Source organism: Tachypleus tridentatus, chromosome 12, assembly GCF_004210375.1.
Source record: "Tachypleus tridentatus isolate NWPU-2018 chromosome 12, ASM421037v1, whole genome shotgun sequence".
Classification (NCBI taxonomy): domain Eukaryota; kingdom Metazoa; phylum Arthropoda; class Merostomata; order Xiphosura; family Limulidae; genus Tachypleus; species Tachypleus tridentatus.
In genome coordinates, this window is record NC_134836.1 from 61862226 (window position 1) to 61875707 (window position 13482).

General features: G+C 35.4%; 1 protein-coding gene across 2 annotated transcripts in view; it reads right to left on the reverse strand.

The window, feature by feature from the left end:
* LOC143233408 (paired box protein Pax-6-like) overlaps positions 1 to 12486 on the reverse strand; it is a 239046-nt gene extending 226560 nt beyond the window's left edge. Inside the window, exon 1 of one of the 2 annotated variants that reach the window (XM_076469620.1) lies at positions 12191 to 12486. The gene's annotated coding sequence lies outside the window, so the exon portion shown is untranslated. Of the gene's footprint in view, positions 1 to 8163; positions 8266 to 12190 lie in introns of those variants that run through there. The other variant, XM_076469621.1, reaches the window with a different exon arrangement.
* Between the last annotated feature and the right edge of the window lie 996 nt (positions 12487 to 13482).

Genomic DNA, 13482 nt, shown 5'->3' on the forward strand with positions numbered 1-13482 from the left:
AGAAATTCAGATTTATTTCTTATACGTCGTAGAAACTCAAAACACCCGCTAATATTTTAGCGAGAACCCTGATATACTCACGCCAGGGGACCTGTTTCAAGTGAGCTACATATAATTTATCTCAGTGAGAACCCTGATATACTCACGCCAGGGGACCTGTTAGAAGTGAGCCACATATAATTAATTTCTTGGAAGGGTTAATAATTTCCATTTTCTCTCTCAGATACTACACGAGGAATGGGGTGCATAAGTATCCGTTTAAAAGGTTAAATGTTATAAAAGATGAGAAAATTATGTGCTTTGAAACATGTCTTTAAAGCACATATTAGGTCTGTGACCGGCTACGATGAAACACAACAGAATATGAGGGCAACCTGTCGGATTCAGCTAAGCCTACTTTAATACAGAGTTAATATATGGTTTAATATGGTCAAGTTGTAGACTGAAGTTCTAAAGTAGCCCTGGTTGGATTTTGCACGGAAAACTAGGATGGTTACAGCCTCAAGAAGCGATTATTTGTGGCATTTATGTGGACAACTTTGCAGATGCGTTTACATGTTGTTTCAGTTACGACTCTTTACGAATGGAGGTGGTTTAACCTTGTCTTAACCATCTTATTTGATCTAAGTATGCCATAGCAGTTAACATGCCAGTTTATGAACCAGCATGTCCAAAGTTAGAGCCGAGATATATCAGTGACCTTATTATGCTTGTTTCTGTAAGTGTGTTATAACCACAGCAGTCAGTCATTCCATAGTCACGTAAGTCATAGATGATGCTAATCTCTGTAAGCGTGTTATAACCACAGAACTCAGTCATTCCGTAGTCACGTAAGTCATGGATGATGATTATCTCTATAGGCGTGTTATAACCACAGCAGTCAGTCATTCCATAGTCACGTAAGTCATAGATGATGCTAATCTCTGTAAGCATGTTATAACGACAGCACTCAGTCATTCCGTAGTCACGTAAGTCATGGATGATGATTATCTCTGTAGGCGTGTTATAACCACAGCAGTCAGTCATTCCGTAGCCACGTAAGTCAGTCAGTCATTCCGTAGTCACGTAAGTCATAAATGATGCTTATCTCTGTTAGCGTGTTATAACCACAGCAGTCAGCCATTTAGTAGCTATGAAAGTCTTGAATGATGCTTGTGTCTGTAAGCGTGTTTTAACCACAGCAGTCAGTCATTCTGTAGCCACGTAAGTCATGGATGATGCTTATCTCTGTAGGCGTGTTATAACCACAGCAGTCAGTCATTCCGAAGCCACGAAAGTCATGGATGACTTGGTACTTACAGTACAATTTACGTACTCTACCAAGAGTAAGTTTCTGTCTACTTTTTGTACTACAATTTACGTACTGTACCAAGAGTAAGTTTCTGTCTACTTTTTCTACTATAATTTACGTACTCTACCAAGAGTAAGTTTCTACCTTCTTTTTGTACTACAATTTACGTACTGTACCAAGAGTAAGTTTCTGCCTACTTTTTGTACTACAATTTACGTACTGTACCAAGAGTAAGTTTCTGCCTGCTTTTTGTACCATTAATTACGCACTCTACCAAGAGTAAGTTTCTGTCTCTTTTTGTAATTACAATTTACGTACTCTACCAAGAGTAAGTTTCTACCTTCTTTTTGTACTACAATTTACGTACTCTACCAAGAGTAAGTTTCTACGTTCTTTTTGTACTACAATTAAAGTACTCTACCAAGAGTAAGTTTCTACCTTCTTTTTGTACTACAATTTACGTACTTTACCAAGAGTAAGTTTCTGTCTACTTTTTCTACTACAATTTACGTACTCTACCAAGAGTAAGTTTCTACCTTCTTTTGTAATTACACCCCACGTACTCCACCAAGAGTAAGTTTCTACCTTCTTTTGTAATTACATTTACGTACTTTACCAAGAGTAAGTTTCTGTCTACTTTTTCTACTACAATTTACGTACTTTACCAAGAGTAAGTTTCTGTCTACTTTTTCTACTACAATTTACGTACTTTACCAAGAGTAAGTTTCTGTCTACTTTTTCTACTACAATTTACGTACTTTACCAAGAGTAAGTTTCTGCCTACTTTTTTTCTACTACATTTACGTGCTTTACCAAGAGTAAGTTTCTCATTCACTTTTGTACTACAATTTACGTACTTTACCAAGAGTAAGTTTCTGTCTATTTTTTCTACTACAATTTACGTACTTTACCAAGAGTAAGTTTCTGTCTATTTTTTGTACTACAATTTACGTACTTTACCAAGAGTAAGTTTCTGTCTACTCTTTTCTACTACACCTTACGCACTTTACCAAGAGTAAGTTTCTGTCTACTTTTCTACTACAATTTACGCACTTTACCAAGAGTAAGTTTCTGTCTACTTTTCTACTACACACCTTACGCACTTTACCAAGAGTAAGTTTCTGCCCACTTTTGTACTACACTTACGTGCACTTTACCAAGAGTAAGTTTCTGCCTACTTTTTTACCACACCCCACGTTTACGTGCTTTACCAAGAGTAAGTTTCTGTCTACTTTTTTGTACTACAATTTACGTACTTTACCAAGAGTAAGTTTCTGCCTTTTTTTGTACTTCACACCCCACGTACTTTACCAAGAGTAAGTTTCTGTCTACTTTTGTACTACAATTTACGTACTTTACCAAGAGTAAGTTTCTGCCTACTTTTTGTACTACAATTTACGTACTTTACCAAGAGTAAGTTTCTGTCTACTTTTTGTACTACAATTTACGTACTCTACCAAGAGTAAGTTTCTGTCTACTTTTTCTACTACAATTTACGTACTCTACCAAGAGTAAGTTTCTGTCTACTTTTTGTACTACAATTTACGTACTCTACCAAGAGTAAGTTTCTCTCTACTTTTTCTACTACAATTTACGTACTTTACCGAGACTAAGTTTCTGTCTACTTTTTGTACTACAATTTACGTACTCTACCAAGAGTAAGTTTCTGTCTACTTTTTCTACTACAATTTACGTACTCTACCAAGAGTAAGTTTCTGCCTTCTTTGTTGAAATTATATTACACATGGAGGGTCAGGTTTGAATTTCGCGCAAAGCTATACGAGGGCTATCTGCGTTAGCCGTCCCTAATTTACCAACCGTCAATTCCTGGGCTAATCTTCTATCATTGAATCGTGGGATTGATCATAACTTATAACACCCCCACGGCTGAGAGAGCGAGTATGTTGTTTGTGACGGAGATTTGAACCCGCGATCGTCGGATTACGAGTCGAGTGCCTTAACCATCTTGCCATGCCGGACGCCACGTGGAAGGTGGTTACTGATGTATGTTTGTCCCTTTACATTATTTACATTTATAAACTTAACCGATTAAACTGTACAGATGTCGGATTATCACGGTACAGGTTTACATTACTGGTACACAAAACGATGCCTGTTTCTTGTAGTTTATTGGTGATTTATGAATGTTGGGAAACAGGCATTATAAATTACATATTCAAACAGTGTATATTAATAGGTCTAGATATTTATATGCCGTATTTTATTTACTCTAACACTTACTTGTTCATAAGATTTTTACGTAATAAATCCTCGTTAAGACTACTATAGACGTCATAGAATATTTATGGTCGTTCATTCCGTAAAATGTTATCTCCATCTACGTGGAACGTTTTTATGGTTTATTTAACAGTTTTACCTAACCTCTAATTAATGAATCATTCGTTATTCGACCTTCAATGTAGAGCCATCTATGAACAGTCAAGACAATTATAACGTCGTTACTTGAATAAAGAACGAGCCTCTAGGTGAACCCTGAATGAAATATGGTCGAAGTGTGATAGTTCACATCATTATCACAAACAGACGAGAGGCTGAAGTAACTCGTTTGTGGTTCTTGTGTATTTTATAAACATTACTTCAATGGAAAGTACACAGTTTGTCATTTTAAACCTACGGAGAGATCGATTCTGAAACTAATTAAAACATCTTAGGCGTTACAGTGGACTGCATTTTTTAGTTTATTGTATAATGGGTCACATGAGCGACCTTTAGACGTTATTAAACATGGTATCTATTCGTTGTTGCGTCTCGAAATTGTTATAATTCAAAAGTTTCTTATTCACTTACAACATTATGTAAACAAACCTTTGCCATGAACCACGGTAGTGATTTATAATATGGATCGCCCAGGAATTTTGTAAACATTCTAATAGAACACAGTGGAAAAAAAAACAGCGTGGTCTTAAGCCATTATTGAAGACCTTCCACTTCGATAGCCAAGACTGATACAATGTTGATAATAGTAAAACAATGTTGATTTTCAGATTGTTAACAAAATTTACCCACTTGTTCTTCATATTCAAATTATTCTTGTTTCACAAGCCTACAAAACACAAAAACTGATACGAATGTTTTATCTAAACCTGGATAAACCTACTAAAAAGCTCCTGTGTAGATGAAAATCAGTTTTTCATTGCTAGGGGACCAAGTTTCTCTTCGAATCCAATTAAAGGAATTAAGCCTACAGTAAAAATCACTTAGAATACTGCGTCAAAATCTACGCCCAGCAACAAAACAAACTCCTGGGAAGGTTGTAGGACTATTTTAAAGTTAATTTTTGGAAGTTGAGATTTCCACCCTCTGAAACTTTCCAAGTTTATCTCCACTACCAACATAAGCACTTTGAAGCCGATCACGCATCGCAAATATGTACAAGTCATTTACACACCGTAATACTACTCTGAAACGTTTAGTTTTATTAGAATAAACTACGTGTATATTTATAACAGTGCCATCTTAACAGTTATATTATTTTACAAGCTTACGTGCCTATTCATAAGTGCCTGCCGTATCATTAATTACAGTTTTAAATGCAGTATTGAGTACGTTACAGAGTAGTTTTAAAATTAATTCGAACGTCCTCGTTTTGACGCCCTGAAGAATTTATGTAAGTTCTTTATTTCCCAACATATAAAATGTATGTTATTTTACTAATTCGTATTTATTTAAAAAACTTGTACAACTTATAATTTATCAGTTGGAAACTTTCACATTGAGGATTCATCATTTCTTAAGTTCGCTGTTATACTTTGCCTCTACGACTATTTCAGTGAATTTTCTAACAGAAGACAATTACCCTAGTAGATTTCTCTACTCTTGTGACTTATGATTTACTTCTCAAATTTTAGTACTTCGTTGAAATTGCGAATGCATATTTTACTGTTTTTATATTATCATTATTCACGTTTATGTTTCACAAGCCTACAGCAAAATCGTTTGGGTGTTTACACCAAGACCTAGACATATAATATATGAAATACTTAGAAGGTCATGTTGTTTACATGACTATAAATATATATAATACACACGATGTTCTTGCGAGCGGTCTTCTTTAAACTCGACCTTTTCAAACGCGTGTTTATGCAAAACAGGCACAACAATCATTTGGCTCAATAAATAATGGTTGCACTTTAAGCATTTTCAACTATAGAATAATTTAACAAGAGGTGATTCTCAATAGCCACGGTACGTGACATTATTTTAGACAGGATTAGAGTGAATTAATCTATGAAACTTTTGCTTTACTTTTTATTAGCTATAGTTTTGTGGGTCAGTAATGATACCAAACATGGGGAGCACGTAAGTCCGATTCGTTTTTATTATTCATCAGAATCTACCAGCCTACCCTCAAACTGAAATTCTTTTAGGCAGGATAAAAATGAATTAATACAAGGTGTTTTTGGCATGATCAAATATATCAACCGAAAGAATTTGATCTTATGACTAAAACCGTAATTAGATTAAATTGCTCAAGAGATTGCGCAGCAAAAAACAGAAAAAAAACTCGGAGACGTTTAATGAGCCACTATGCCGCAGCTGAAAAACTAAACACTGCGTAGAAATGTATTGTTCTGAAGTTTCCCTTACAGTAGCGTAGTTATTCTTTCAATTTTTTGTTACCTCACAAGTGAAGAGGCAGGAATAATGTTTAACATCACAAAAGGAGACAAGAAATGCAATGAATAAAAGGCCCTAGTCTAAAGAACTTGTAAGTCCGTTTTGAAATGTTTCATAGCTCATGTATGATGTATTATTTTTAGTAATCGTACATAATAGCCAGATGTGCTAGATAAACATGTTTGATTGTTTAAAAATGAACAAACGGGAAACAGATACAACTGACGTTTGACGAAAGAAAAATACAATAACAGTAACCTTGAAAATAAATATACAATTGAATGTCTGTTGCTTAAAACCTATTACATTTGCAGTAAACAATATGGCAAATGTTATTTATGTGTTGCCTTTTTTGTTCCTGGCATCACGAAGTTGCGTTTTTAGAAACAGCACTGACTTTATAGTTTTACTCAAACGAGCACCTGCCATGCCAACCGTCACTACACTTATCAGCTGTAATTTTACACTCAAGTAACCATGGGGCCCAAGTCCTACAACAAACTTAACTAATTTTTTACCACGTCCTTGTATTGAAACTAAAGAAAACGCAAGACATGAGGATTGTGAAACCGTAGAGCACCTATGGTCGTGAAGACAAACTCACAATTTGTAAAACATCAGGTACTAAATGAATTTATGATAAAAGCTCTCTGTGTAAGCCCAGGTATTCATTCTTAACACCTTTGTTATAACTGTTTACAAAATCTTACACGACAATAAAGACGTAATCAAGAGAAACTGCTTAGAGAAGAAAGAAAAAACGAAACGAGTTTGTCACTTATAAATCTTGTTGAATTTAATAGTTTGTTATCCTACCTTCATAATGTGCTACTAATAAACTAAGCCCGCTACTTATCAACTTTTAAACGGCAGCCATGATCAACTGATGTTCATTCCTACAATATTCCTGCTGTTTAATGGAAGTTTACTTAACAATCGATAGTGTTTAAGAACTATGACGTAATATCTTGCACTTTATTTATATTAACATTAGGTATAACTGGGACACAATGTAGGTGGAAATCAAAAATATTCGATAAGATAACAAATAACTTAAGGTACTATGTAACAAAAGAAATTATCTCCCATGTCATAAATGCTAGTGACGGAGAAAGTGGCTGATATAGTAGGATATTTTATAATCATTAAAACATCAAAAGAGTTTAATTCTTAACGCTAGATTTTGTGAAAAAATTTTGGTTACTATACTTTTAACACGTGATCGTTACTGAATCCGGTAGAAACAAAGTAATATTCGTGAAAATGTTAGTGGACACCCTCATTCATTAATGGCCAAGGGATTCAAGATGAATCTTAGAGTTCATTTGATAATGCAATCGTCTTCTTACACTGCTAAGATGTAACGGATTTCGACTTAAAACTACCATTATAGGATTTAAAATTTTTAAATTACCGATACCCTCTCGCCATCTAGTAACATCATATGGAAACATAAGATCAATCATCAATACGGCAAAATAAACTGTATTTTGAATGTTTTACATATAAATATACACTACAATTATCATAACTGCACTTAATTCTTTAATACAGGATTAAGAAGAGGGACTCTATTTTAAAATTATTTATTAGCTTTTTTTTTGTGTACCAGCGTGAGGTACGCGAGTATACTTTGTTCGATTTTCTACGTTTATTATTCATTAGGATCTCTACGAGCTTTCCCTCAAATTTAAATGAGTCTAAGCAGGGTTAGAGTAAATTAATCTACAAGACCTTGTCGTGGTCAAACAGATCAAATGAAAGGATTTTCGTCTGTAAGAATAGATCTCAAATTGGTTAAAAGATTACGGGGCTATAAGCTAAATATTTGTAGTTGGAAAACTCAGCCATTCTATAAGCCTTATTGCCGCGGCTGAAAATTAACGAAGTTATTTGTAATAACTCGACTGTTTATAATTACTTCCTGTGTTTTACTGTAGGTTGAGAAGAATCTTAATGTATATGACCCCAGTGGCTCTGCGGTATGTCTGCGGTCGTAAAGCGCTAAAAACCGGGTTTCGATACCCATGGTGGGCAGAGCACAGATAGCTCACTGCGTAGCTTGTGCTTAATTCAAACAACTTAATACAGATTTATTACACTTAAAAACTGAATATTCGTGATATTCTAAATAAACTATTTTGAGTTGTTTTTTTCAATAAATATTTAAAAATCCCAAAATTATCATGGTTCATTCATGATGGATCGACATGATCAATGGTTAGGATTCTCACCTCGCATTTTGAGGGTCGAAGGTTGGAATCCCGTCCCACCATCAAGCTTGTCCTTTCAGCCATGGGTGAGTTATAAAGTCACGTTCAATACTTTGATAATAGAGTAGCCTCAAAATTACTGGTGAGTGATGTTAACTATCTCCCTTCCCTCTGGTCACTCTTAAGTTAGGGACGGATTTCGCAGGTAATCCTCCTGCAGCTCTGCCCAAAATTCGGAACAAACCAAACAAACAAATATTTTATAATACTCTTGACGTCCAACTGCAATTTTTAGAATGTCCACAAATGTTGATACACTTGCATTTGCAGAGCCATCTAGTGGTTAAATATACAAACAAGCATTTATCACAATATACAGGCCAGGCATTAGTAATTATTACGAAATGATGAACGTATTTTACAAAATTGTTTTAAAGTAACCTACAAAGAGAACAGTTAACTGTTATATATTCTTACATTTTAAGCCTGTTACGAAAAGTCCATCGACTGATGTTATAAAAGTAACTGTATAATCAACTTCAGATATTTGTGCACGCTTCAATAATAAACATTAACGTCGTTTACTCACTAGACTGCACAGTTTTGTTTTTAAAGAATATAATACAGACAGTATTAATACAATAACCACAAATGTATTAATAATTATTCATTTTTGTTGTTATTTTGTGCGATTGTTGGAAAGTAATGGACGACTATCAGCTCCAGCAGTTTCCGATTTATAAATGTTAGTCTAGAGCGATGGTAACTATTCAACACCACCTACCGCCAACTCTTGGGATAATATACGACTCACGAATAGTGGGATCGAACCTTACCTTTTAATACCACTGAAAAAATTTCTATCCCATGGTCAGGAGATTGCGAGTCTATGATCCAGCCATGTAATATCGTATCTTAGGACTGACGGCTCCAAAGTGCCAAAAGTTTTCCTGATAACTGGATCCGAACCGTAGACCCTCACATTTGTATTTCTGTAAGCACTGTACACTATACTAACGCAGAGATTAGCTTCAGGGAAACATTTTCTTGGTGAAATTGTTAAAACATCTCTAATCACGTTTCCATAATAATTGTAAAACTTTTTTTTTTTAATTTGAGCAAACAGCGCTGAAAATGATTTTTTGTGTATAAAGGTAAAAATTAGAAATAATAAGTAATCGTATGATTTTTTTAAAATTTATCATGGATTAGTTGTGACACGCATGTGAAAACATCTATAGAGTTGAAATACGTAGTGACCATAACACACCTGAAAACTTGTACATCTTGTCTTTTAGAACACGTTCCAAACTAAATGCAAGTTTATTCTTGGTTTTCATTTCTTTTGATGGTTGTGATAAGTATTTCAGGGCCTGCATCGAGATCGCTGGAAAGACAAACGTTCAAGATGTGATTAAAGTTAATGTCTCAGTTCACTCTGGTCAGTTTAAGATTATCATAATTATTGTATGTTTTGGCCTGATCGAGGATGTTATGATACAGCAGTTCGTGACGATTGTGTTGAAAGATTACATGCAGTTGAGCTAGGTGTGAACGAAGCTTCCATTTAGGTGCTTGGAACACACATCAAGTGTTGTTGATTAAGTGTTTAGGCTTAACGTGCAATTAAACCGAATCTGAGCTTCAAGCTATTCAAGTGTATCGAGTTACAATTAATTAAGCTGAGTTTGAGTTAAAGAAAAGTTCAAAGTGTTTTGGAAAGACGCGAGCATCACGTGCTTGCAACTTATAAGATCAGGCTTAGCATACAGATGAACCAACTAAAAGTCAGTGTCTCTCGTTTCAGGCTATGCAAGTGTATCGAGCATTAACAGTTAAGATAGGCTCAAGTTAAACTTTTCTGGTGTTTGGAAAACACGAACGTCAGGTGTTTGTGACTAGTGTCGGAGTTGGCACTTACTTGTAATTCTGAGCTGTGATCATTTTTTAGATATCTAATATGGATGCACCATATAATAGTGACTGAACTTATGGCATTCAGAGAGTATTTAAGACCTCAGCTAAGGATCTTTTCTTGGGAACTAAAACAAAGAAACGAACGAGTACAATAACCATTAGAAAAGTAAACATTTATGGATCCAAGTAAGACATGCATCGGAGTTACATGGAATTTAATACCATCAAACGAAAGCTCTCGTGCATTTGTATGAACGAACACATTTTATTAATTGTTTTAATGATGAACAAGCGTGTGATAGGAGTAGACCATGAATATTTTATTGTCTCATTTTGTATCTTTAACGGTTCCAAAGATTGCAATGGTATTCAACATGGTAAATTATTTGATACTAAGAGATCTGAATTATGGCAGTTATTTTTGTTTTTTTGCAGCGCAAAGTTACACAGTGGGCTGTTTGAATAACGCAAATTAGAATTTACATCCGTAAACTTCCCACTGTCCCACCTAGAGTTGCGATATAGGGGTTCAAGGATATTATACACGCTACGGTAAGCAACTGGTTAAGTCTTCCAAAGAAAGATTTCAAAAACATATAATTATCATTGACGTTTTCTGCCGAAATGTAATTGCAAGAGATTACAACTGTTATACGTCCCAAGTTACACTTAAGAAATGTCAAATATCAGTGTTAATGAAACACTTAGTGTTAACAAGTCGTTTATGGAGTGATGTAAACTTTGTGAAACAGCAGAAGTTTTATATACGACCCTTAAATATAGTGTATTTTTATAACGACTTCTCAGTAGTGAAGCTTAACCTATTGACTGCCAAATATTTCAGCTGCTGCAATACAACTCTGATGCTTCTTCATTTTGTAACTTTTTTCGTGACGCCATTTTGGATCGAAAGTGAAACAATTTGTAAGAAGGTCAAATGCATGTATGGTGCTGACATCTAGCGTTGAAGTTAGGTATTATTGAGAACGAATTAACTCGTCCGTGGCACTGTGCTACCGATCGACTTGGACGAGTTATCTCGTCTACGGCACTGAACAGGTTAAATGTCCATAACTGTTCATATACGGATTTTAAACATTTTCCTGATGTGCTCATTATTTAATCAGCACATCATGATGCTCCAAAATGCACAAAAATCACCGTTCTTCTGCTGTTTTGAAGTTTGAATTGTGTAACAAATACCACACTGCCAGCTTCACCCCCACCTTATAAAAATACCACACTGCCAGATTCACCCTTTATAAAAAATACCACACTGCCAGCTTTACCCCACCTTATAAAAAATACCACACTGCCAGCTTTACCCCACCTTATAAAAAATACCACACTGCCAGCTTTACCCCACCTTATAAAAAATGCCACACTCCCAGCTTCACCCCACCTTATAAAAAATACCATACTGCCAGCTTCACCCCTTATAAAAAATACCATACTGCCAGCTTCACCCCTTATAAAAAATACCACACTGCAAGCTTCACCCCACCTTATAAAAAATACCACACTGCCAGCTTTACCCCACCTTATAAAAAAATACCACACTGTAAGCTTCATTCCACCTTATAAAATACCACACTGCAAGCTTCACCCCACCTTATAAAATACCACACTGCAAGCTTCACCCCACCTTATAAAAAATACCACACTGCCAGCTTTACCCCACCTTATAAAAAATACCACACTGCCAGCTTCACCCCACCTTATAAAAAATACCACACTGCCAGCTTCACCCCACCTTATAAAAAATACCACACTCCCAGCTTCACCCCACCTTATAAAAATACCACACTGCAAGCTTCACCCCACCTTATAAAAAATACCACACTGCAAGCTTCACCCCACCTTATAAAAAATACCATACTGCCAGCTTCACCCCTTATAAAAATACCACATTGCCAGCTTCACCCCCACCTTATACCAGCGAGGATTCTAATTCTACGTCCATTTACTTTCCACTTTTAATACTTGAAGTATTAGGTGAAATAATAAAGTTATTCCTTAAGTAATTTCTCTATTATAAACCTAACTATTATTGTTACTCTAAATATCCAGATCTGTATTCACTTGATGCTTTTGGATAAAGTGCTTGAATTAAAAGAACTGTACGACTTACCAATCAGTCAAATCTGGAATATTAATGGAAGCATATCGAATAAATTTCTTTCTTTTTTCCTACTTTAACGAATTTCTTTAGCTATATCACTTTACTCATTCATAGAGTGTAGTTATGGTAAGTGATGGTCAATTCTTTTGTAATTCAGTGGCGCCATCTATATTTCTCCAAGATGAAGTCTGTCCAAACTGCACCACCTAATTTTGCTAGTACAATTCAGGTCTGCGTAGTCGTTGGTATCAATTTATACTGAAATCTGCACTACACGTGAACCTCCGCAAGAATTAATTGTTTTATGTTATCGACATTTAGCTACAGACAACTGCAATGGCCAACCCAAAGAGATATCCATACGTTTTTCCTTCAGGATTACTCTAAAAGATAGATGCTGATTTGATGTCTTTAAATCTTAGTTTTATTGCAGCTTGTGTAGTATTGGTTAGCGTATTAACAGTGCTACAGTTATAAGGCGGGACTTGTTTCGTATTTGCACGAATCGTGAGAAAGCAGTCTCTGTTATCTTGCGCAGTGCGTTACGATTTCTTCTTTGTATACGCGGAATTCATGTGATGCAGTATAAGCTTTCCCACGTACAGTGTTGTTAGAACGAGCGAGTAACAAATCGAACATACTTTCATTTAATTATGTTCGTTATTCAACGCGTCAGTCGTTTACAAAAGATTGAACCAGTCGAGTATGTAACAAACTAGGACTAGTCCTGTTGTTGTTGGTCGTATATTTTCACGTTGTATTACATGGCCACTCGTAAATGCCTATTGCGCATAAGCATATAAGCTTTATTAAAATGAAATAAGTTAAGTCAATCATATTTGTTCATTAAAAATGTTGACTGGTTTTTGCCCTCCAACCAACTAAACGTACCCCCCCCCACACACACACACACTCCCACAGGGGCTCAGCGAAAAGCCTGAAGGTTTACGACACTAAAATCCTGGTTTCGATGCTTTTGGTGGCGTAGAACAGATATCTCGTTGTACGGCTTTGCATTTAACAAACGCTTTGTTATAACAAAGCTTTCTGAATTTCAGGTAGTTATTACGAAGCGAAATATTTGTTAAACAAAGAAAGGCCCGTGTATTGTATTACTGTAGTTTACATTTTGTTTGACTGGTAGTGAACAAAAGTTACTACAATTGTATAAAACAAGAATGATTTTCTCTACGTTACTGCAAATACTTTAGTTCTATGGAGAAAATTTAACCGTGGCAATTAGGCACCACCATATTAGTCCATTGTATACTGTTGTTACTGTTCGTAGAGAGAGAGACATA